At 43.3% G+C, this 24,480-nt stretch overlaps 1 long non-coding RNA gene across 1 annotated transcript in view; it reads left to right on the top strand.

The window, feature by feature from the left end:
- Positions 1–23,679, top strand: part of LOC141407435 (uncharacterized) — a 59,637-nt gene extending 35,958 nt beyond the window's left edge. The window contains exon 2 of the long non-coding RNA XR_012416512.1: positions 22,932–23,679. This is a non-coding gene — a long non-coding RNA (uncharacterized lncRNA). The remainder of the gene's footprint in view (positions 1–22,931) is intronic.
- Positions 23,680–24,480: the final 801 nt, after the last annotated feature.

Here is a 24,480-nt window from a genome sequence, read left to right on the forward strand (position 1 = left end):
TGACATCTAACAGCCTCTTAATGGTGCCCCAGTCAACACACTCCTCACTTCAATGAACTCTTCATGCTCTACCCAGAGTGTTTCTTCTAACTTGTGAATCGGATTCATTCCCTGCTTGAAATCTTTTAATAGCTTCTATAACCCATAGAATGAGGCCTCAGTGTCTTTACGGTTCATGAGGTTCTTCACGTCCCAGTTCTACCTGTTCCTTTGGGGTCTTCTCTATCATCTCATCACCTGCCTCTATGCCCCAGGCATACTGAACTTATTTCTGTTTTTAGAAGTTACTCATATTCTCTGTTGGTCTCTGTCTCTTCCCCTCTCTGCCTTCTGATCTCTGCATACACGAGTTCTTGAGGTTGGAACATGCACTTTCTTCCTCTAGCTAACCGCCTTCTCTTCCATCAGTGAAGAGCATCTGGACTTTGTCAGAGCTGAGAGGCTGAGACTGGTGTCTGGCGCTAGGCAACACCGCCCCCTTGAGGAGCTCTGCATGCTCTGAGCCAACCAGCTGGCTATTTCCTGGAAAGCTTGCAGAACGCAACTGATGGATATTTAGGGATCCTGATGCCAACCATATCCCAATGATCTCTTCAAATGTTGCCTCTGCCGCATCCACTCTCCCCTTGATTATTCTAGGATTTCAAAAAACCTGTTAGACCTCCTCCCTGGATCCTCAGGGTCTCTGATTCTGTCTTGTATTTCTATCTCTTTGTTTCTCCGTGTTGCATTCTAATAGTTTCTTCTCTCCCTTTTTCCAGTTTGCCAATTCTCTCTCCAGCCATGTATAATGTACTATCAAATCGTCCTGTAGCGAGCTATTGATTTTGGTTATTGCATTTTTAAATTTTAGAATTTCTATTTGGTTCTTTTTCAGCTCCATCATGCTACGTTTAAATATATATTCCAGGTCTCTATTAAAACTTTTAAGCCTCTGTGTCTTATTTCTATAAACATTGCATAGTTGTTGTATAGTTTGCATATGATAATCTTAGTAGTTAGGTCTTTGTGTATCTATTTCTGTTGTTTGGTCTTTCTGCTCTTTTTTACATATAGTATTTGGTTTCTAAGTGTGCCTGGTTATCTTTCACTCCGTATTCATTGTAGTGTTTGAAAAGTTGTTTGTAGTAGTATATGAAGCCTAAGATGAGGACATGTTCATCCTGAGAGCATTTTCATTTATTTCTGCTAGGTGCTTAGAGGTACTACTAGCCTGGGCCTTCCTTAATCTAAGTTCAATTCTTGAGCTTCCCTTGGCCACCGAGGCATGGTAAAACCAGGCTGCAGGTCACTATGGGATTTTTCTTCCAATTCACTTTGTTCTGAGGCTATGTCCTTCTGGGTTCCTGGAGAGGGGATGTCCTACCACTGTACCTATTTTTGGTGGGCTCTGCGTTTTGACTTTGTCTTCTTGGGTTTGGGAATTTGCCAGGTTAAGTTTTCAACTATATCTTTGGGTCAACAAATCAAATACACTCAGAATAAAGGCAGTGGGCTTACCTCTGAGCACTGGGCTTACCTCTCTGGGTTCACCTCTCTGGGTTCTTAACCTCTCTTAGATTTGAACTCAATAATTTCTCACTAGTGTTTTTTGATGTTTGATGCTTTAAAAAGCAATCCAGATTTTTTAGTTATCTTAGGAAGCTGGATTGATCCTAATCACCTTACTTTCCATGCCAGAGGTGGAAATACCTATTTCCTGTTTTCCTTGGCTCTAGGAATGCCAAGGGATAAAATTTGAATTTAGCTCTGGGTTGCAGTTCAGATATGAAAAGATCTCTCTGGACTGTATATGTGGACTCTGAGGCTGAAAGAGGCCAAGCCAGAAGGAGAAACCAAAGCCCCTTTTCAGCTCCTTAGATGGATGGCAGGGTATGTGCACAGTACCCTCTCTGGCGGTCATTTGTTTGGAGCACTTCTCTTGCACTAAGGCAGGCTGTGTCCCCATCTCCACTACTTGGCTCTCAGGTACTGTAACAGAGCTAGGGCATGACAATCTGCAACTCCCAGAATGCACTTCTACTAGGGTTCTTCTGGTCACTGGCCCTACCCACAGCCCTTGATTTTAGAAACCACATTTCCCAGCATGCAATGCACCTCTGTCAGTCCCCAGCCCCAATCTCACTTCTTTTTTAATTGTGTTCTGACAATCTCTGACTGAATGTAGAAAACGGTGGGATAAAAGGAGAGGAAAGGACCCAGACCTTGAGTCAGGGTCAGGCTGAATAATGCCCCCCCAAAGAGGTCCACTGTCCACATCTTAATCCTGGGAATTGCGACTATGTTACCGTATGTGACACTTGCTGCTCTGATTAAGTTAATGATGTTGATGGGAGGCTCGCTTGAACTCAGGAGTTCAAGACCAGCCAGCACAACATGGCAAAAACCCATCCCTACAAGAAAACAGAGAAATTAGCCAGGTGTGGCAGTGCATGCCTGTGGTCCCAGCTACTTCAGAAGGCTGAAGTGGGAGGATCATTTGAGCCTGGGAAGTAGAGGCTGCAGTGAGCTGTGATCATGCCCCTGCATTCCAGCCTGGGTGACAGAATGAGAAAGACATAAGAAATAAATGAAAAAGAAGCAAAACAAGTTAATGATGTTGAAATGAAGAGCATATTCTACATTATTCAGGTGGTCCCAATGTAAACATGAGGGTCCTTAGGAGAGGGAGGTAGGGTGTCAGAGTCAGAGAGGAAGGTGTGATGACAAGTAGAGGCTGGGATGATGGGAGGGACTCTGAGGCAAGATTGCAGGTGGCCTCTAGAAGCTGGAAAAGGCGAGGACACGGATTCTTCCCTGGAACTCCAGAAGGAATGCAACCCTGCTGACACCTTGATTTTAGGATATCTGACATCTAGGACTGTAAGATAAATTTGTCTCCTTTTAAACCACAAAGTTTGTAGTACTTTGTTACAGCAGCAATAGAAAATGAATACAGGCAGGCCATTGATCTATCATCCAGTTTTACAACTACTGTAGTTAGAGAAAATGATTCTCAGATTGTAGAAACAGGTCAATGGTTTGCTCAACAAAACCCATCATGACTTTTGGGTGAGGTTGAGTTTTGTCTTTTTCTGTGCCTTTTATGCTGCTACTTCTTCCTTTTGTGTGTTCCTTATTTGATTTCACATAGGCATCTTATCACAATGTGGAAACTGCCCTGGATTTCTGATATCTTCTTTCTGAGCAGAAAAGAGTCACTTCCTTTTCACAGTGATGAGGCAGGTTGTTTACCCCCATCCAGTTCATGCCAGTTGTGCATTTTCTGTGTAAAGTCCAGTGTTAATCACGCCCAAATTTTGAAAGTCCCCATGGGGAAATAAAATGAAATAGAAAGGCCGGGCGTAATGGCTCATGCCTGTAATCCCAGCACTTTGGGAGGCTGAGGCAGGAGGATGGTTTGAGCCCAGAAGTTCAAGCCCAGCCTGGGCAACATGGGGAAACACTGCCCCTACAAATAAATAAGTAAATAAATTAGTCAGGTGTGGTGGGATGTACCTGTAGTCCCAGCCACTTGGGAGGCTGAGGTGAGAGGGTCACCTGAGCCTGGGAGGTCAAGGCTGAAGTGAGCCATGATTACACCATTGCACTCTAGCCTAGACAGCAGAATGAGACCCTCTGTCTCTCTCAAAAAAAGTAAAATGCAATAAATATTCCAGCTATTTCAAATATTCCATTAAAGATGCCTTCAGTGTTTTAGATTATGGCATAGGCATTTAAAACAGGCTTTTGACAGTGCTAGGAAAAGGCGGCATGACATGGCAGGTAGAAGACAGGCAACCCCTTCATCTCCCTGTGCTCCTGCTGCTCTTTCAGGAAATGGGGATTGACTATTTCGAAATTTATTTTACATTTTATCTATTTACATAAACTTGGAGCTATGAAAACAGAAGGCACAGTCCTTGCTTTTGCTCTTGCATTCATCAGGGGAGACAAGCAGCTCAAGAAATAATTGTCATGCAGCATGATCATTGCTATGGGACAATGATGAGATGAACATGTAACTGAACCAGCAGGAGACGGTAATGGCATGCATTAGTCTCTGAGGCTTTGCAATCCTCCCCCTCAAACCGTGCTGTTTTCCAACTCTGCTGTTTTCAAACTCTATTGAGCCTCAATGATGGGTTTGGGGTGACTGTTTGTGTAACCTGAAGCCCAGGACAGACTTGAGTATGTATCTCGGAGGTTCAGACATTGTCCATCTGAGGAGTCAGCCCACCTTTTCATAGTCTTGCTTTGATTTCCCCCTTCTTTTCCTGCATACTTGTGTTCAAATTCACAGACAGAAAGTCTGGAGCTCCCAGATATAACTTTATTTCTTTGCTCTTGAACCCAGCTTAGCTCTCAGAGACTCCCGTCTTCCTAGCCTGTGGAAGAAAAGCTAATCTTGCCAATTCAAGGTCATTCCATCAGTTCTAGTTTAGACTGTATGTGTCTTTGGGTCCAATACTCAGACAATCTCTGCATTCTTCTTTTCCCCTCCTGCCCAGCAGTCATCTAAGCTCCAAGGGGTTTGGGCATCACCAAACATCATTATCTGTGGTGTCAGGGAAAAGGTGTTGGTTCTTCACGGGCTCTTGTCCCCAGGCACCCACAATGGATGCCATGTGTCCTTTCTGTTTGTGAGGACAGTTTTGGCTATTGCTATGGGAGCTGGGCTTCTCTACTGACCACACATCCACTTGGCTCCAGCCACAGTGATTTACCACTGTGCTGCCCACCACCTGGCTCTGCTATGGGGTCTGCATTCCTCGTCCTTCACCATCCTCTTGGCCAACCCCGAACTCTCCAAAGCCACCTTCTATGCCTCTTACTTGGGTGTGTGGAAAGTCCAGGTTTCCTCTGCCCTATGGGAGCCAAGGAAGGCCTGGAGCTGTGGCAGGGCTGGCTCAGATCCTCCTTTGCTAAACCCACCACACTGCCTTTTCTGACCTCCCCTGACTATCCTGTGTGGATGTGGGGTGTTCTTTGTGTCTGTCTCCTCCTACAGTTGCAGACAGCTTGCAATGGGCACAAAGACCCTCTATTCCAAGCATAAATCTCCAAGCATATCCAGGATTTTATTACCATCTTTATCTTCCACCCAGTTTCAACACCTAGGTGAAGGCAAAGGGTAATTGCCACACTAGCATTTAAACTTTCTTGCTTTCCTTTTCCAATTTCATCTGAGACTTTTTTTTTTTCCTCAGCCCACAAAAGGATTGTATTCTTCCTTGCTCTCTGGTTTCTGGAAATCACTCTAGGCAGGGTTGGAAAACTATGATTTGTGTGCCAAATCTGGCTACAGCCTGTTTTTGTAAATGAAGTTTTATTGGAAAACAGTCACACCCACTTGTTTACTTACTGTCTATGAGCTGCCTGCTACAGAACTGAGTAATTGAGATAAGGCCTATAGGGTCTGCAAAACCAAAAATATTTACTATTTGTAAAATGCTTTACAGAAAAAGTTTGCCCACCTCTGCTCCAGGCTCCGAATCCTCTAGTTTTGACACTAGATATTTACAGCCAAGATTTTTGAATCCAAAGAAATCTGCTTCTCCCTAGCTCCCACCCTGCTCCTTGGTTTTGTGACGGAAAGCCGTGGTGACTTCAAGACTCTTTAGGAACTCAAAGCCAGCTGTCCTCATGGGATTCATTTGTGTCTTCCGTTTCCTAGCACAGCAAGTCTGGTTTGGTTTTAATAAGAAGGGAAAGGGCATCAATGACTATTTCAAAAGGTCCCGTGATGCTTTCCTTCTGATTTTCTGCTGGTGATCTCTGTGGCTGTATCTCCAGGCAGATGCCTGGTCAGGCCTGCGGCAGTGCACTCTCCAGCCCCTGCAAGTGGAGCGATATTCCCCAAGGGAAGCAGAGACCTTGGCTCCTACTGAGTTGGTTTTGGTGAGATTCACCAAATGCAAGAATCACTGAATGTTTGAGCTGGAAAAGATGATCGTACCTAGCATCTTTTTCACTGAGCCCCTTGTCCCCGACTTGGTTTAACAATGGAGACAAGACGTGGGGAGAGTAATGAGGAGAAATGAGGAGCGGCCTGGTCAAGAGCACACAGTCTAATTTGTGGGCCATTTGCTCCCCCTCCAATTGCCTGTGCCTGGGCTGAAACATATCCAGCGAGAGCAGCACAGCTCCAGGCACCCCATGGTGTGAGCCTGATGGAGCCTGGCTCCCCTAGCTAGATGCTCCCACTCATGCGGCCGGCCAGGGGGCTCAGCTGAATAGCATGAGTTCACACAACAGGCAACAGGACAGGAACGCCGATGACCTGCAACTCCCGGGTCCCTGGATTCTGTGTTCCTGAAATTTCCCTGTCTTTTTTATTTTACCTGTTTCTCAGATCTCTGGTTTAGGGAAGAAAAAAGATGAAAGTTACAGTAGACTACAAAGATACAACTGGGATGGAGGGTTTGGGGTGAAGGAGTGTTGATTCCAAAGGACCACTGCCCATGGTCACACCATCCACCCCAGCCAGCCTCTTCTTTCTTCTTTTTCCCTTGGAAATTGCTTCTTAGATAGCGACCACTGTTAATGACAACACTGGTTGTATTGCCTAAAGGAGTGTAATGTATTCATCATAGCTAATATCATTAGCACTTGCCATTTATGGGGCAAATCTGAACATACACGGACCTGGTTAAAGTTAATGGCTCCCTGCTCTCCGCTGGCTCCAGCCCCTACTCCTTACGTGGTTATGATGGTCCATGCCAAGCTCTTCCATCTCCTCTCTAGTTATGCCCCCTTCAAATTCTCTGCTTCAATCATATTTTAGCTCTTTGACTTAAAAAAAATGCCTGAAGTGTACTTATTTTCTTTTACCAGTGAATCTTTGAACATAACGTTTTCTCTGCCCATCTCCTGCACTCCTGCATTGACCTACACCCCAATTCCTCTTTGCCTAATTCTTTTCTATTCCTCAGATTGCAGCTTAGCCACAACGTCCTCCTGGAAGCCTTTCCCAGAGGAGGACTTCCACGTCCTGAGACTTCCATGACATGCCCCTTATCATACCATACCATAATGATCTCTTCACTTCTTTGCAAGCCTCCTTAGGCCAGGGCTTTGCCCAGGTGCTTAGTCCTTAGGAGGAATTTGATAAATATTTGTAGAATAAATGAATGAACTAATGTCTGAACAAATGGAGGTTTTGCTAACCCCTTTTGTAGAGCTCTTACATGGCTTGCCCATAGTCAGGTGCGTAACAGGGAGCAGAGTTGGGACTCAAAACCAGGCTTACCAAATCCACGTCTGGTGCTCTTTCTAGTATCTTATGAGGCCTGACGTAAGCCTGGCTATTCAAAGGGCTTAAGGGGAACCTAAATAAATAATTAGAGTAATGTCTGGGAGAAACCACACAAGGAAGAAATCATGATTATTTCTGGGAGATGGTGAGTGCTCTTAGGGAGTTTTTGTGAGCTTATGCAATGGCCACGTCTCCAACCATGCTCTCTTCAACTTCTGAATTAGGGGGACTGGGAGTAGGGGACTGGAACATATCTGAATTTCTTTTTTTTTTTAAATGAGGAGAATATATTCAAGTATTATTTGAATAATTAAAAATTAATTTAAAAAATGAGCACTGCCAAGGGATTTTTCTGTACTGCATTCTTCAGCTGATGAATTTTTACATTAAAGGATTTGAATTCCTTTTTTTTTTTTTACTGCTTATTCCAAAAAGAAAGGAAAAAAGAAACAAAAGAAAAAGCAAAAAAAGGAAAGCGTGAAAACAACCAATATACTTTTGCTCCAATTTTCAAAGATGCTTACCGCTGCACTTATTGAATGCAAAACTAATTGAATAGAGAAGATGGACTGCGGTGACTGAAGTGTGACGATGACTAGACTACTTAATTTGTTGTTTTCTTCCAATTTATGACTCTTTGTCACAGACGATTTGTCTTTGATGCTATTTCTAGTCATAAAGCATCTGGTCTGTATAATTAAGGGGAGCTGAGAAAATGTAATTAGCCAAACATGCAGGAAGGAGATGGCAAATCTTCTTCATGACAGAAATGTAGCCCCAGACCATATTCCTTCTCGGAGAAAGACATTATTCACTGACTCAGGTGGGATGGTTCCCACAGTGAATTGCTCCATTCCCTGAAGACCGTCCTCTATCGCTCGCTCCAGTGGCTGATCTGTTTTAAAAATCCGCCTGTACACGCTGCTCCCTCACCCCCAGCTCCATTCCCCATTCTGGATAAATGTATAAAAATCCGTACCTGTTGGCTTAGAAATGCCCCTGGCAGATATATATGGGCATGGCCTAAGGTCCAGCTCAAAAGTAAATGCCATCTGGACTGACAGGAAGAATGTCAGAGGAAGAATGCAGAGCAACAATGGCAGCAACTTCCAAATAACCATGAAACCCCAGCAAGTGTACACCATGCCATCTTCTAGAAAGGACAAGGTGGTAATGTGAACACGCATGTCCATTCTCCGGTGCCCGTCGGACAAGCCCCATGCCTAGTGTTGCAGCTGAGCATCCGTACATGGAACAGATTATTTGATTGCATGTTATGGGATTGTCAGGGATGGGTATTGTCAGGATGGGGTTGTAATAGGGAAAGAATGTTATAGCTGCAAGAGCATGGACAGGTTCATATGTAAGGATGTACGTGGAGCCTGAAGAGAAGGACGTACATGGAACCTGAAGAGTTAAGGCTTTCTAAGTCATTCTGTTGAAACTAATCATTGGATGTGTTTTGTCAAGTGGCGAATAAGGCTGATCTGAAACAACAGCAACAAAATACAAACCAAATGTTCGCATCGGCCCTGACTATAATCTATGGCTGCAAATGGGGCCACACATAAGAGCAATAACCCACATTTCATTACCCCAGCTGCTGAGTAAAATGCTGGTAAACACAGGACATCTGGGTCATAGACTGTGGGTTCAAAGCTGAGACCCAGCTCTCCCCTGTGTGGAACCTCAGGTAAATTGCTCAATCTCCCTGGGCTTGGTTTATTCGTTTGGGCAATGTAATGACGCCTGATGTATAGGCTGATGGTGAGGATTAAATAGTGAGTGCAAGTAAAGAGCATAAGACAGGGCTGTGCCCATGCAGACTGAGTAACTGATCATTATTACTACCATACTCATGTTTACCACGTCCTCCTGGGTCCCCAGGATGTGTCTCCTATTTGCTCACAAACAAGTGGCATCTGCCATGATCTCTCGGTTCCCTGATCTCCTGTGGCCCTGCCTATAGAGTAGGTAATGGACCTCTTCACTGCTTTTAGGGCCCACCATCATGTTTGACATCTCTTGGGGTGACTGGTTGACTCACCTCCACCCTCCCTCTTCTGGCTCCTGTGGTCCTAACTGATCTATGTGACCCTAATCCTCACCATGAGAAGTTAATTTCGGAGTTGCCCTTGATTTGTGCTGTGCCAAGCTGTATGGGTCCCCTGTGAGTCTGCAACCTGGAACAGACAGACTGAGAAGTTGACTCTAGCTGGAGAAGTTTTTGTGAGCTTATGCAATGGCCACATCTCCAACCATGCTCTCTCCAACTTTTGAGTCAGCTCCTGTTTCTTAGAGAGCTGGAGGGTGGATGCTTGCCCCATTCAGTGCACCTTTCCCCTTCTCTACCCTTGGTCCTTAATGATGATTTGTGCCTCAAAGCACAGCGTTCTCTACTACTCCCTTTAAGTGGTAGGTGGCAAATACCTGTCTTGTATTTCTTCCCAAGCTGGAAGTAGGTTTTTGCTTGTAAAGCTGGAGCAGAGGGAAGAGTTACTACCTGGAGAGAATGGAGAACATCTGCAAAATGAACAAATCTCCTGTTTTCCATGGCATTTGGCATTAAACAATGTCACAGATGGCTTCACTAGAGGATTCTGGACAATGTGCAGATATCCAAACATGTCTGTTTATTTACCCCTTCTCTTGAGAACAACAATTGTGGGATCAGTTGGGAGGCAAAATGGTATAAGAAAAGAACACTGGCTTTGGAGTCCAGACAAATCCAGCTTCAAAACCTTGTGCCTTAACATGGGTTTCTATGATGATTTAGTTGACCTCTGAGCCTCAGTTCCCTTGTCTGTAAAATCAAGATGGCAGTGCCATATTATGCAGGGTTTCTTAAGTTGCAAGTGGTTGAAACTCAACTTGAACTTGCTTAATCCATAAAAAAGGGAATCTATTAGCTCAGGTAACCCAGCCAAGAAAAAGCCTGGCCTCAGAGTTGGCTGGACTCAGGGACTGAATCCCTACCAAGTAAAGTTCTTGTCTTTGCTTACCTCTGGAAAGGTAATTTTCATAACAAATAATAATGAAAGTGGTAATAATAAAAGTGGTTTTATTCTCTCCTTCTGAAGATGGGCTGCATTCACTGGCGAGGAACACGTTCTAGGCTCAAATCTTTGCAGATAGAGACCTTTGTAGATATTTCCAGGAAATTACTCTGATTCCTTAGCCGTGGACTCTTGCCCAGTTTAGGCCAATCACAGGCCAGTGGGAGGAGATACTACACGTGGCTCAGCCTGCCTCATGGGACAGCCCTATGGGCCAGTAGTGGCATAGTGAGGCTTTGGGGAACTCACTATGAGTCGTCCCAACCTGTCCACTTCCTCACAACACTTTTGTGATTTGAAGGAAGCCACACAGTCACGTACCTCCTTGAACAGTCTCTGTGGTGATTGTCCTCCTAGGGGAAGCTTTGGGGAGAATGTTGGCACCTCTGCCTCTCTGTTCCTCTGACCCTTCAGACTCATTATGTTCAGTGTGGCGGTTACAGTTCTCTCCGTGTAGCTTCCTGACTCACTGATCTGCAGATGGCCCCACCCCAGGCCTGAAACATGGCAGCGCCTTTGGTATCTCCAGGGCTCCCACAGCCGACATGTCTTCTACCGCAGGCACACAGCTCTTTTTCTGCATCTTCTTTCATCCCTGCAGCTGTCACTGTGGTTGGTTACCTCACAGCCTCCTAAACAGGGGCATCTCTGATCACATTTGTCCCCTGCTTTCAAATGACAGTGGCTCTCCATTATCTCTCAAATTAGTGGGAGACTCCAAGGCTTGGCATTCAAGGACTGCCACGATCTTATCCCAAACAACTTCCAAGCCACCCTTGCAGCTGTTGGGTGTTTAGATCATGCTACTGTAGGACACACAAGTAGGAAAGCCTTTGGGGACCAGTGTAAGGAAATGAGCAGGAAGGAGTGAGACTGGCTGTTGGCAGGTTGCTAGGCAGCCACACAGCAAGAAAAGCAACCTGCATGAGGCAGATGATCCTAGAAGCCAGTGAGAACTCGCGCATTCTTTGATGTGTGTTTTAGCTAAGAGCAGCCAACTTAGGGTGCTAACCAATGGAATTTTGTGAACGCATTTAACTCTGATATTTAATATGTTGAGGCTCAAGACATTTTTCCCTCTTTGGTGGTGAAAAAACCCATACACTACTATTGTTTTTACTGGGGAATGTGTATGGGCAATTGGTGGGAGTGGTGTAGAGTGGGAGAGATTTTCCAAGTAGCAAAAAAGAAGACTAAAATGAAAGCCATTATTCTGCTTTTCAGAACTAGTTGCTTTTATTTCATGATGGTTGCCTGGAGACTTTGTTTATATGTATTTATAAAGAAATAAATGCTGAACTTAGGCCTAGAAATCCAAATGAAAAACATGTCATTCTCAGCTTTGAGATGTGGAGTGTTTGCTCTATGAGGATAAAAGGCCATGCTTGCCTGAATTCTTTTAGTTTAAGACTCTTTTTAATCTGCTGATGAAGTTTTACGTATGTATACACACACATATACATACTCTTCCCAAACACACACACACGTATTTTAAACATTTTAAGCTGTCTTTTAAATGAACAATTACTTATTGCCAACAGGCACCCATTTCATCTTAGGAATGCTAGCAAATACTCCTGGCACCTAAGCATGATTAATATAGAGAGGAACATATGAGACACAATGCAAGGGTGGCTGATAATCCAGGTCCTGTCACAGGCCTTGGCTCAGCTCAGCTGGTCATGCAGATGAAGGCCGAGGAGATGGGCAGCAACCAGAAAGGCTCCAGGGTTGGCATCTGTGCATCAGACGACTCATAGGTCAACACCAGATTTTTCAAACCCTGCTCTGGCTAAAAAAGTCCCAATTTCCCTGTGCCTCACATCCTGTTCTGTTTTCATGGAAAGAAAAAAATCAAAAGAAAAGTACATTGATTGATTTCCCAGACTTGCTCTTTTTTTATTTCCTGGTTCTGAAAATTTTCTTTTTCACTCTTACTCTTATAAGCCTGCAATTAATTCAGCATTTGAAATGTGAGCTTCTGAAACAAACTCCCATGAATGCTGCATAACTATGTTTGGTTTTGCTTTTCTCTTAAACTCCCCTTCTGGTTTTTGTTAACATTAAACACACACACACACACAAACAAAGATAGACGGGGACCAGGGAAGGGATTTTCCAATGTGTTTTCAAAACAACCACTTATAGTCAAACATCAGCAAGGCCAGTTATTCTAATATTGCAGTAACGACTTTCCAGGCACCAAAAAAGAAGGCATGTTGCAATAACTTTAAGACAAATTGCTGACAACATAATCATTGTCTTTTCCTCCTAGAGAAATAAGAATTTTCCAAGCATTCTTAAGGACTGTAAGCTTTTCTGTGCCCTTAGAAATCATCAAACTCTAATCCTCATTAGATACTGGTCAATATTTCCAGAGGAGAGGAAGTGCCACATAACTTTAAGTATCAAGCTTATGATTACCAACAAAGGAAAACTACGTGCATTACATGAGTGGTAGCTGCACCGTATGCCCGGACTATATTATGAATGTTCACCTACTCATTCATTCATTCATCCCATATTTCTAATCAGCAATTAACATAAACAGGATTCCTGTTCTAATAGATTTTTCAGGCTGATGTGGGAGGCAATAGGAGAATGTAGATAGACATTGAATAAGTATTTACAAGTGCACTTAGTTTTACAGAGAAGGAAACAGTTCTCTACGTAACAGAACTAACCTAGTCTAGGAGCATGTGAAAGATTGCTGCAGAGAAGGCCACCAGTCTTTTCTCCCAACCCTCTAAGCACCTGCCACTCCAAGAGATGAGGTCTATTTCCCCTCCCCTTGAACCTGAACTGCCCTGTGATTTGCTTTGATCAATAGAATGTGGCAGAAAAGATACCATGTGACTTCCAAGCATAGTTATTAAGATGCCTTGTAGCTTCTGTTTTCTCCCCTTGGAAGCCAAGCCCATATAAAGAAGTCCAGGTGGAGAAATCTCATGGAGAGAGAATAGGACCCAGTCTGCCATCCCAGCCAAGGTGCCAAACCTCGTGTGTGTGAAGCCACCTTGGACCCTCCAGTCTCAGTTAAACTCGTCCAGTGCCACATAGAGCAGAAATTAGCTGTCCCCAATCAAGCTGAACTACACTACAGATTCATGAGCAAATGAATGGTGGTTATTTTAAGCCATTACCTTTTGAAGAGGTGTGTTACCCAGCAATTGATAACTGAAACCGAGTTAGGGAGGTTTTCTGGAGGAAGTTCTATTTAAGCTAAGTCTTGAAGACTGGGCAGAATTTGACTCTTCAGGAAAGGGTTAGTATTCCAGGCACATGGAGCAGCCTGGGAAGACCCCGAAGGCTGGAGGAACATGGCACCTTCAAGACCTAGAAGCAAGCCAATATGACCAGAATGTAGAGAAGTAGTGAGCATGGAGGCTGGGGAGGTAGACAAGGCTTGTAAGTAAGAAAAGAATATAGCTGATACTTATTGAGTGTCAAGTGGATGTCCAGACCTTCATCTGACATGGTTAGCTTAGCAAAAACAAAAGTAAGACCTTTGTTCAGAGGGAGGAAATTCCATGCCATGGATGTTTCTGGCTATTAACGCAAAGACATGGCTGATTACAAGTAAGGTCTGATGAGAGGTAGAAGGTTCATTTATCCAACAAATATCTCTTGAGTACCAGTACTGTCCTCATGGGAGAAAGAACTCACAGTACATTTCTGATAAATATGAGCCAGTGTCATGCACATAAAAATGCCATGTTTCAGTGGTCTACACATACACATGCCCTCTAAAATCAGGAGGGGACTTAGAGTCAGGCAAATGTTTGCAGCCTTGGGAAAGTCACTGAATTTCACTGAGCTTCATCTGTAACACTGGAATAATAACACTCCCTCCATAGGATTATTGGGAGTCTTAAATGAGAAAAGTCTATGTAAAGCACCTAATGAAATACATGATAGGTACTCAAAAAGTGACAGCAAATTAAAAGAGAAAATATTGTATGGATATAGGACAGACCAAGGCCGGGCATATCTTTTTACATAGCAGAAATGGAATTCAATCAATTAAGACAACAGAAAAAGTGCTATTATTTTGCCTTCTTTATTATATTTATTAGGAAACCTATTTCTACCAGCAGATATGGACTATCCTTAAAAAATTATAGTTGAAGTGTGGTTAGCAAAGCCTTCTCCTGAATCCTTTCCTGTTCTCAATGGCATGATATGTCGAGAGCACATCTTTTGAGTCTCTTTGATCCAGTGATGTTCAAATGTGCAACAAGGGACTTAGTCTGGTGCTTACTATGTACTTGACCTAAAGTTGTCTAACTTCCCCAGCAATCTCCAGCGATAGGTATTAATTTTCTCATTTTTCATAATTTCCTCATTTTTCTCTTTAATTTTGCCCATTTGCAGATGAGCAGAGCAAGGGTCAGAGAAGTTACTGACTTCCCTGGCACTAGGCCCCACAGCCAGAAAGTGCCTCAGAATTCAAATCCAGGTGCACCTGACATCAAAGCCTGTGCTCTTTTCCCTAGGCCAAGCTACCTCCTTCCAAGCAGACCTGTGTTTAGACGTGCTGTCACTTCTGAAGGAAGTCATCCCAGCTTCAACTTACGGGATCTCACAAAGGGCCTGCAGTGTGTCTCCTTAAGGACCACCATAAGTCAGTGGCTATTTTTTTTTTTTTAATTGAGATGGGGTCTCACTCTGTCACTCAGGCTGGAGTACAGTGGTGTGATCTTGGCTCACTGCAGCCTCCAACTCCCAGGCTCAAGCAATCCTCCCACCTCAGCCTCCCAAGTAGCTGAGATCACAGGTGCACACCACTGTGTCTGGCTCATTTTTTGTACTTTTGGTGGAGATGCAGTTTTGTTGTGTTGCTCAGGCTGGTCTTAAACTCCTGAGCTCAAGCAGTCTGTCCACCTTGGCCTCCCAAAATGCTGGGATTACAGGCATGAGCCACCGTGCGCAGACAGCTATGTTTTCAAAGCAACAAATATATCAAAGCAGATGAGCCCAGGGAAGGTGAACTGTTCCTTGGGAGGAGTAGTACAATGACTGTAGCCAGCTTACTGGAGACTGTGCTCAAGAAAAAGCCAAGAGGGAATCTTTGGCAGCTGCTGTGATCTCACCTGCATATTTTAATTTTTTTCATCTATTTAAAGCCTGTCAAATTGGCCTAAGAGTCAATAGAGATGATTTCCAAGGGCCCTTTAGTTCCAGGTTTCTATTATCTCACAAATTCTGCCATATTGGATTTTAGAGCTGTTCTTTGGAAAGTTGGAAATGTTTCTGAGTGGAGCTCTGATTCCTCTAATCTTGGGTACAGGCTTATTCATGTCTAAGAATGGACTCCTTTTAAGACAATTCAGGCTGAGTGACTTCTTCCAAGGAAGGAAGGAAATAGATGTTTATTAAATTTCATTATGCGTCAGGCAGTGGGCTAAGAATTTCCCCTTATGTTGTTAAACTTAAATCTGGCAACCTAGACTATCAAGGCTAACTTTGACCTGAAATAACAAGACAAATCCCATCTTTATCACTGGTTGCTGTTGTGGAGTAGCAGTGGGTGAGGTGCGTAGAGATCCATTCATCCATGCAGCAAAACACTTGACTGGCTTGAGATGTGACATGCAGAGCAAAAAGCAGGACATTGCTCTGGGAGAATTACAGAAAAGGGCCAAGTAAACAGCAAAGTGATCACTTTAGTGCTGCAGTGAGACATGCCCAGGCAAACCCCAGAAAACAAGGGGATAGCCAGCCGCCACGGAGGATGGGAGATGAATGGGCTTTTTAGGGACACCAGGAAGGTGGGTAAAGCCAGGAGGAAGGACAGCAACAGACCTTACAAGAAGGAGCCAGAGAGGTGACAAAAGTAATAGGCATGATACAGACTATAGTTTTCCTATCAGGAGCGTGAGTCACACAAACATCAGCCCACCTCTTTGATAGAATAGGAAATAATGGCACCAACAGTTCCCTTTCTGAATACTAAGGACAAAAACGAAATTACACTGCCTGTAATGCAAGGCTTAGTCAGACGTAATTTAGTCCCCAAATTAATCCTGAAGTCAAAAAGCTAAAGGAAAGTGGAACAAAAAAGAATCCGAGGCTCAGGGCAGCAGAAGAGGGCTCCTGGAGAGGAGATGACAGTCAGCTGAAGTCGTCAACAGAGGGAGCTGGGAGGCTGCTAACCCCTTTGATTTCAGCAGGGACTGGCTGTCTGTACGCAGCTCCTGGCTCTCCGCGGCGGGGGCAGGAGTTAACGCCGTCAGTTACATGCTCGTCAGATGTGCACGGGCGCTACACACGATCCTGCTAACGTGGTCTGAGAAACATGACCTCAGCGCAGGTGAAGCGTGGGCAGCTGACGCCACAGTGATGTGTGCAGATCTGGTGGGGACTCTGACGCAGCCCCAGGGCGAAACCAACCCTGTTTTTACTTTCAATCCAGCTTGACGCCCGTCGTGGAGAAAAAGGCGGGACCTGCTTGGGAAGACACAGGAAATCCGTCCCTTTTATTTTCCTTATTTTATTCAATTATATTCATCCCCTTTATAAGTGATCTCATCTCTCCAGAATCGGCGTTTTCTCTAACAAAGAAAATGTTCTTGTCCTTAAATGGAAAGAAAAATAAGCTAGAAATGTCCCACTGTGGTAACAGTAGGAAGGAACTAGGGCCTTAGAGAACCAGCCTAAAACTGGCAGTAGGGCTATAACTCCCTGGCAGAGGAAGGATAGCTGCCCTTCCCTGGCGAGGGGTCCACATGGCAGCACAGAGAGGTTAAGTTCCATGAGGGCAGTAACCAACTGTGGCCGGTTTGATTCATCTTATTAACCTCAGCCCTTGGCAAAGTACCCAGCACATAGTAGGTGCTCAATACTTTAGTGTGGGCTGAGTAAATGAACAAATAAATGAATAAAGGTGAAGTCTTCAGGCCAAACAGACTTATATTTAAAATCTGGCCCTTAATTCCTATCAGTGACAGTGTATTGGGCAAATTATTTGACCTCCTCTTGGCCAGAAATTCTTCAACAACAATGACTGTGCCACACTCATCACTCAGTTCTCAATGTCTGAAAAATAACAGGTGCTCAATAAAACATTTTATATAAATTAGATTTTATGCCTCCATTTGTTCATCTGTAAAGAGGTACCATAATATTTACCTAGTAGGGTTAACCGTTATGAAGGGTAATGAGATAAAGCATGTAAGTTCCTGGCACATGAGAATCACCGAATAAATAGTTGGTTTATTCTATTTATTTGTGTTGGAAAACATTGCCCCTGCCCTCTGTTCCCTTCCTCCAGGAAATCCTCAGATGTGAACCTGGGACCTAACACCATGAGCTTTTCCAAGGACTTCGTAGTGGCTGTTTGTGCCCTGCCTGTCCTTGCCTGCGGACCCTCTAAACATCTAAGTTTGCACTCAGAACCATTCCAGGGGTGTCCTCATTGAGAGACCCTGATAAGAGCTAATTGTCCACTTCAGCCCAAGGTTGGAGATTGGCTCCTAGCAATAGGAGAGATGGTAGCCTCAGTGCTGGAACCAGGAAGAAGGCAATCAACTGTCTGGGAGGCAGGCCTGTTTCTCACCATCTTCTTAGCCCAGGGTGGAACCAAGAAGGAGAACACTGCCATTGAAACCCATCCTGAAAAGAGCCACAGACCAAATGCCAAGATTCAGGGGCTTCCTGGTCTGAAAGTTATGCCTGAAGCTAATTCTGACCATGTTTTCCTTGAATTTTACTTTGGGAAAGATACAACTGGGGGAATCAACACCCAAATCTACAGAAGATAAATGATTCCAAATGCTTCATGGGGAGTTTTACAACCTCAGGACCATCTAGAAGCTCTAGAAGGCAGACATTTGCAACTCTAGGGCTTTGTAAGATGACCAAAGACAATTTTCTTTCCAGGGTGCTTAAGGGCAGTGTTGCCTGTGGAATTCTTGAGGAGCCACTCAATTCTGTGTTTCAGTAAGATAATGAGACAAAGAAAGCTCAACAGCAACTATTACTGCTTGAAGATACTTTCTCTTTCTCCTTGGGAATGGATTAGATGTATCTTTTAGGGAACAGACAGTGATGATATTTTGCATTTGTAAGGTGCTTTCACATTTCTTACCTAACAAGTTTATATTTATATTGCCTGCTTTCATCTTTAAAACAATTCTGTAAATTAGATAATCACACACTTTTAGTTCCATTTTACAGATGGGAAAACTGATATTTGGAAGGTCTAGTTTTTATTCAACCTTGCATTTAATTAGAGGCAGATGTGAAATTTGCTTCCATCTACAGTGCTTTTTAGTGGACCATCCAGCCTCTCAGTTCACAGCTTAATTTGGAGTAAATGGAAGAAGCTGAAAATCAATATGATACCAGACTCCCATAACAGAAAGAAATAGATTTTTGTAGCTTAAGTCTGCTTTATTAAGAAAATGCCTCTTCCAAATGTTTTCATTTAAAAGACTAAAAATGTCTCCCCTATAGAAGTTAAATTTGAGTCTTTTTCCCTTCAAATTCCAATAATCCTCTTCAAATATGTGACCACTATTTCCTGAGTTTGTCTTCTGAAATATGTATGAAGGAATGTCACCTTAGGGAATTAATTTTCTCTAGAAAAATATATGAAGTTGTCTCCTATAATTTGAAAAGATTTAGCTCATAATTGACTCTTGGGATGAGTGAGGGGTGCTTGATTCCTAAAATGTGTTTCTTAAATTTTATGCATATTTAGTTGCTTGTGAGTTTTGATATAAACATGATCTAGAAAGCAAAACTGCCTTAAAGATGAATTTACCCTTGACTGACTTGATTGTTTGATTGATTTATCAACAGGGTAATTGGCAAAGCTAAGTTATAATCACATATTTTAATTTAGAAACAACCGTCTCACAAAGTCAGCATCTTAAATCTTGTTTCTGACGAAATTGGCACCAGGACAATGTCTTCTATTGGAATAAGTGTGGGTGAGAAGCAGCATCGTATGCCTGGAAGGCTTATGGGCTTTGAAATCACAGACCTGATTATGACACTGGACTCCATTCATTTCTTCATTTATTAAAAAAAAAAAAAACCCTATTCTGTGTGCCAGGCATTGCGAGTGAGGCATAGATGATGGTGAACAAAACTTGTGCTTCCTGCCTTTGTGGAACTTCCACTCTCGTGACTTTACTCACTGTATGTCCTCAGGCAAGTTACAGTACTTCCTGAGCTACATTTTAACTGTAAATTATATAGAAATCAATACTAAAATGAGGTATTTTCTTCACAAGACTGATGAAAAATGACTAAAATAGCACAAAGCATCTGGTTCATGGCAAGGACTCAGTAAATACTGATTTACCCTGTTTAATTACATCAAGTCCAGCAGCAGAGGGCAGTAGCATCCCTGATGACCTCGAGTCTTAATAAAATCCCTGCAATTTGGCTTTTACCCTGCAAACCCTCCTTCCTAAATCTGCTGCCACAGTTTTCCCATAGCTGGTGACCTTGGTCAGCTTTGCCCAGGCTTCATCCTCTTCCAGCTCTTGGCTGAGCTCTTCACAGGACAATCATGGATTCCTGCTTGAAACCCTACCTCCCTGGCTTCCCCAATTCTATTCTTTTGGTGTGCTCTTTATTTTCCAGCTTCTTTCGCTCCTTTTTGTCTTGCCCTCTGTTCCTTCCCCTCATCCCCTTAATGAGTACCTTGTCAATGCACATGGCACCCACATCTTCTTTACTAGCCAGGACCTTTCTTCTGTCCTCCCTTCCCGTATATCCAGCATTCAGCAGGCATCTCCACTGTGTCCCTTCATACCTCTAGCTGAATGCTTACAGAACTGATTCCATCCTCTCCTCAAAGGGCCTCCTTCCTCTTACTTTGAATCAGTAAGTTACTTAAGCTCTTAGACACCCTGATTAGAAAACTTGGAATCTTTTTGGACCCTGCTTATCCCACAGTTTCCACATTTAAGCAATTTGTTGACTTGGTCTAATCTTCTGAATCTCTCTTCCCCTTCTCTTTCCCATCACCCTTGCGCAACCTCTCATACTTCTTATTCAGACTACAGCAATGGCCCCCTAAAGGAACCCTGCTCTTTCTCCATCCCACCTCACTTACTGCTGTTAGGCTCAACTCTGTTCCTAAAGCGCAGTTCTGATCAACTTACTTCCTTGCTCAAAACCGTTCGTTCATGAGCCCTCCAAGCTTCAGTCTGGCACATTAGCAATTCTTTCCAATCTGACTTCAGCTGACATTTCTGTCTTATCTCTAACCCTCTCCCAACACTCTTGCAATTGATGGTCCAGTGGGGGGATCAAAACTAATCCATCACCACACGAGCATGCATCTGTGAATTACAATAAGGGCTCTGAATGAAAAGAAGAATATGCTGTCAGAACATAAAACTGAGAGCCTGGTCTGGCCCATTCAAGGAGCTGATGAAAGGTTGGAGGGATGCAAACAGTGGGGGCGTGCATGCAACTCAGAGGAGAGGTGGCAGGGCCTTAGAGAGGGTGCCTGATAGATTTTGATCTGTATCCCAAGAACAATGGAAGGCCATTGGAGGGTTCTAAACCTGATGGGCAAGATTAGATTTACATCTTTAAAAGATGGTTACACAGCAGGTAAGCTCCCTGAGAAGGGGAGTCTCTGCTTTTCATTCCTGGTAGCTCTCCAAGTGCCTGAAACAGAGTCTTCTAAGACAAGCACTCCATGAGGAACAATTAAAGTGCCTAGACAAAAGGAATAAAAGCAGGTAAGAAGGAAGAAGAGGAGATGAAGGGCAGGAGATCAGGAAAGCCAGGGAAATGGACAGGAGACAGGGGGAAGCCATTTAATATTCAAGGTGCATGTATAAAATAATGAGATACTTTTACACAAATCATCTAAATGTGGGTTGCCATTTCACAGCTATCACAAGTGGCAGAAACCCTATTGGAACTTGGCTTTGGAATTGTCTTCAGCAACTGTTTATCAGTTACACACCTCAGATCTCATGGCTTTACTGTCAAATTTGATATAAACTGCCTATTTTTCCCATGTTCCCCTCATCATGCCTATATGTTCCTTTTATTTTATCACTTTTTCTTAGAGACAGGGTCTCACTCTGCCACCCAGGCTGGAGTGCAGTTGCACAGTCATAGCTCACTATAACCTCAAACTCCTGGGCTCAGGCAATCCTCCTAACTCAGCCTCCCGAGTAGCTGGGACTACAGGTTCTTGCCACCATACCCAACTAAATTTTAAACTTTTTTTATAGAGATGGGGTCTCACTATGTTGCCTAGGCTGCATATGTTCTTTTTATACCTCTTTATATTGTTTTCTGTCTTGGATTATAAACTCCTAGAAGACAGAGACCAGATCTTTCCAATTACCCATAGCAGGAGAAGCAGCTGTTATGGTGCTGCATGCCCTGTGGGAACTTCTCCCCGTTAGTGTAGGGGATGGTAAAGAATGGGAGATGAGGGGTCAGTGAATGAAAGGGGAACTAGGAACAGGGTGGGGAAAGAGGCTCTGTCTTCCTTTTTCTTTCCTTTGTCTAGTACCTAGGATGTTGAACTTCTAAAAATATACCAAGGTGAAGAAATCGCTTTCATAAGAGCATGAACTCTTGAGATGCAATGCCTGGGTTTGAATTTGGGCTGATTTCCTATTAGCTGAGGGGCCTTAGGCAAATGACTTAACTTCTCTGTGCCTCAATGTTCTCATCTTGAAAACGGATTGATGCTACTACCTTTGCCATATGGCTGTTTGGAGATTAAATGTGGATGCACTCACAGCAGGCCTGGGCTGTGGTGAGCACTCAGCATTTGTCAGCTGGTTTTATTATTACTGCTGCTAAGCAGGAGGGTGCTCGTATTTGTACTTCCTCCAATTTCAAGATCCTTTGTTCTCAACAATTGGAAATTGCAATGATGAAGTTTGAGGCACATGTTTCATTTATTCTTCCACAGACTTTAATTTGATGGTCCACAGAAATGTAATTAGCGTCATGCAAATATTTTGGTCAGGACTAAAAGCTGCCTTCAATATTTAGCAAAAAGAACCAAACATAAGAGTCATCACGTTTTGAAAGCTGAATGTGAGAGCTCTGTGGGCAAATCCCCTCACAAGTGAGAGATTTTGAATAAACAGTAATTATGTAGCAAAAACCTAAGTAACAGCTGCAGGGAGTATTGAGACAAACAGCCTGGAGGTTTGTGTACATGAAGGATGTAACCTGGTGGAGTAATTTATTATCTGGGACAACTGAAATATCAACTGTATGAGCATCATCTGTATAGGAAATTTAGGGAATGAAAATATTTCCACGTCATCGTGGAACACTTATTACTATAAAGTTTACATTTCAAAAGTAGGTGTGACGTTAGCTAGCTGTGGTTTACTGGTGTGATATACAATGATGATAAAACCTATGTATATTTATCTGATATTGTCAGAATTGCCAGTCGCTTCCTGGATAGAGTATGGTAGTGATTTTCCATTTTCTCATTGTTTTTATTTAACAGTAATTTTCGAAAGGATTTTAGCACTTCAAGTAAATGGTGAGGAAACAAAGAACTAGAGAGGGAGAGAGCATGTGACATACATGAGTGGGTAGAGAGAAGAAAATACTACAGCCGAGTGCCCCTAAGTGTAAAGATGAAATGAAAATCTTCTGTTTGCCTCTATTGTGAATTTCAGGTCAAATCTTTCCTTATTGAAAATTCACCCAAGAGGCATCAAGATGACCTCTGGCCAGAGACTGAGTCATCTTTGCATGACATCAACACGACCTGCTTCTGCAGGCCCTCGGGGAGCAGAGCAGAAGCTCTATTCCAGATCTAAGATGACAGCCTGGGAACCCTTTCCATCCATGTGCATATAAGGATCTTGACATGCAAAACCAAGACACAGTCTTCCTCCTTGAATAATTCATTCTGGTTATCCACACACCTAGAACCATGAAGTTTATAATCTGCTTCTTTCTAACTGCTGCTTATAGAAATATATTTGCCAAAGTCAGTCAGATCCATGGGCAATGTGAGGAATTGAGAAGTGAAGCCAGCTGGACTTCCTGGGTCCAGTGGGGACTTGGAGAACTTACTCGTCTTACAAGAGGTTTGTAAAATGCACCAATCAGTGTTCTGTAAAAGTACACCAATCAGTGCTCTGTAGCTAGCTAGAAGTTTGTAAAATGGAGTGCTCTGTAAAAACGCACCAGTCAGTGCTCTGTAGCTAGCTAGAGGTTTGTAAAATGGACCAATCAGTGCTCTGTAAAATGGACCAATCAGCACTCTGTAAAATGGACCAATCAGCAGGACATGGGTGGGGACGAACAAGGGAATAAAAGCTGGCCACCCCAGCCAACAGTGGTAACCCGATTGGGTCCCCTTCTGTGCTGTGGAAGGTTTGTGTTTTTGCTCTTAACAGTAAATCTTGCTGCTGCTCACTCTTTGGGTCCGTGCTGTCTTTAAGAGCTGTAACACTCACAGCGGAGGTCCGCAGCTCCATTCTTGAAGTCAGTGAGACCACGAACCCACTGGAAGGAATCAACTCTGGACACAGAATGAGAGGGTATCCAATGGGAGACAGTTGTAGAAATCCCAAGTGTGAGTAAATGTGCTTGGAAGTAGATTTGTTTCACACTCCTTTTCTTTAGGAACCTGCTGCATATGTGTGCCACTTTTGTACAACTCTGGAGGAAATACCACTTGACGTGATGAATCCAAGAATTCAAGCAGGAAGAGTTGGATAATCCTTCCACATCACCCCAATTAGTCCTCAAGGATTGTCTTTTAATTTTTTGACAAAGCATTTACAGAAAAATACATAAATGAATGGAAAAATTCCTTCTCCTTACAGCTTAGATTGACATACATTTGTGAAGTGTAGGGCTATAACACTCTATTTCTTCTGAGATAAGCAATGTGATAGGTTTTTAGTTCTACATCATTTTAGAGATAGGTACAAACAAGGCTCAGAGATTTAAGATTTCCAGAAGTGTCCAAAACAGAACTTTTCATTCTTATCCCATTACTGTATATTGTAAATCATTACAGGGTTATTTTAACTGAAATTGCCTGATACCCTGAAAAGTCATGCCCACTAGGTGTAGGAGATAAAGAAAGGAAAAAAAAGGAAAAGGAAAAGGAAGGAAGGGTGGGGGGTGGGGGCACAGGGAAGAAGAAGGGCTGAATTATCCTTCACTGTCTCAGTTTGGTTTTTCCAGTTCAATTGCTGGTAGCCCAGG

The sequence above is a fragment of the Macaca fascicularis genome, chromosome 8 (genome assembly GCF_037993035.2).
Source record: "Macaca fascicularis isolate 582-1 chromosome 8, T2T-MFA8v1.1".
NCBI classification, from domain to species: Eukaryota; Metazoa; Chordata; class Mammalia; order Primates; family Cercopithecidae; genus Macaca; species Macaca fascicularis.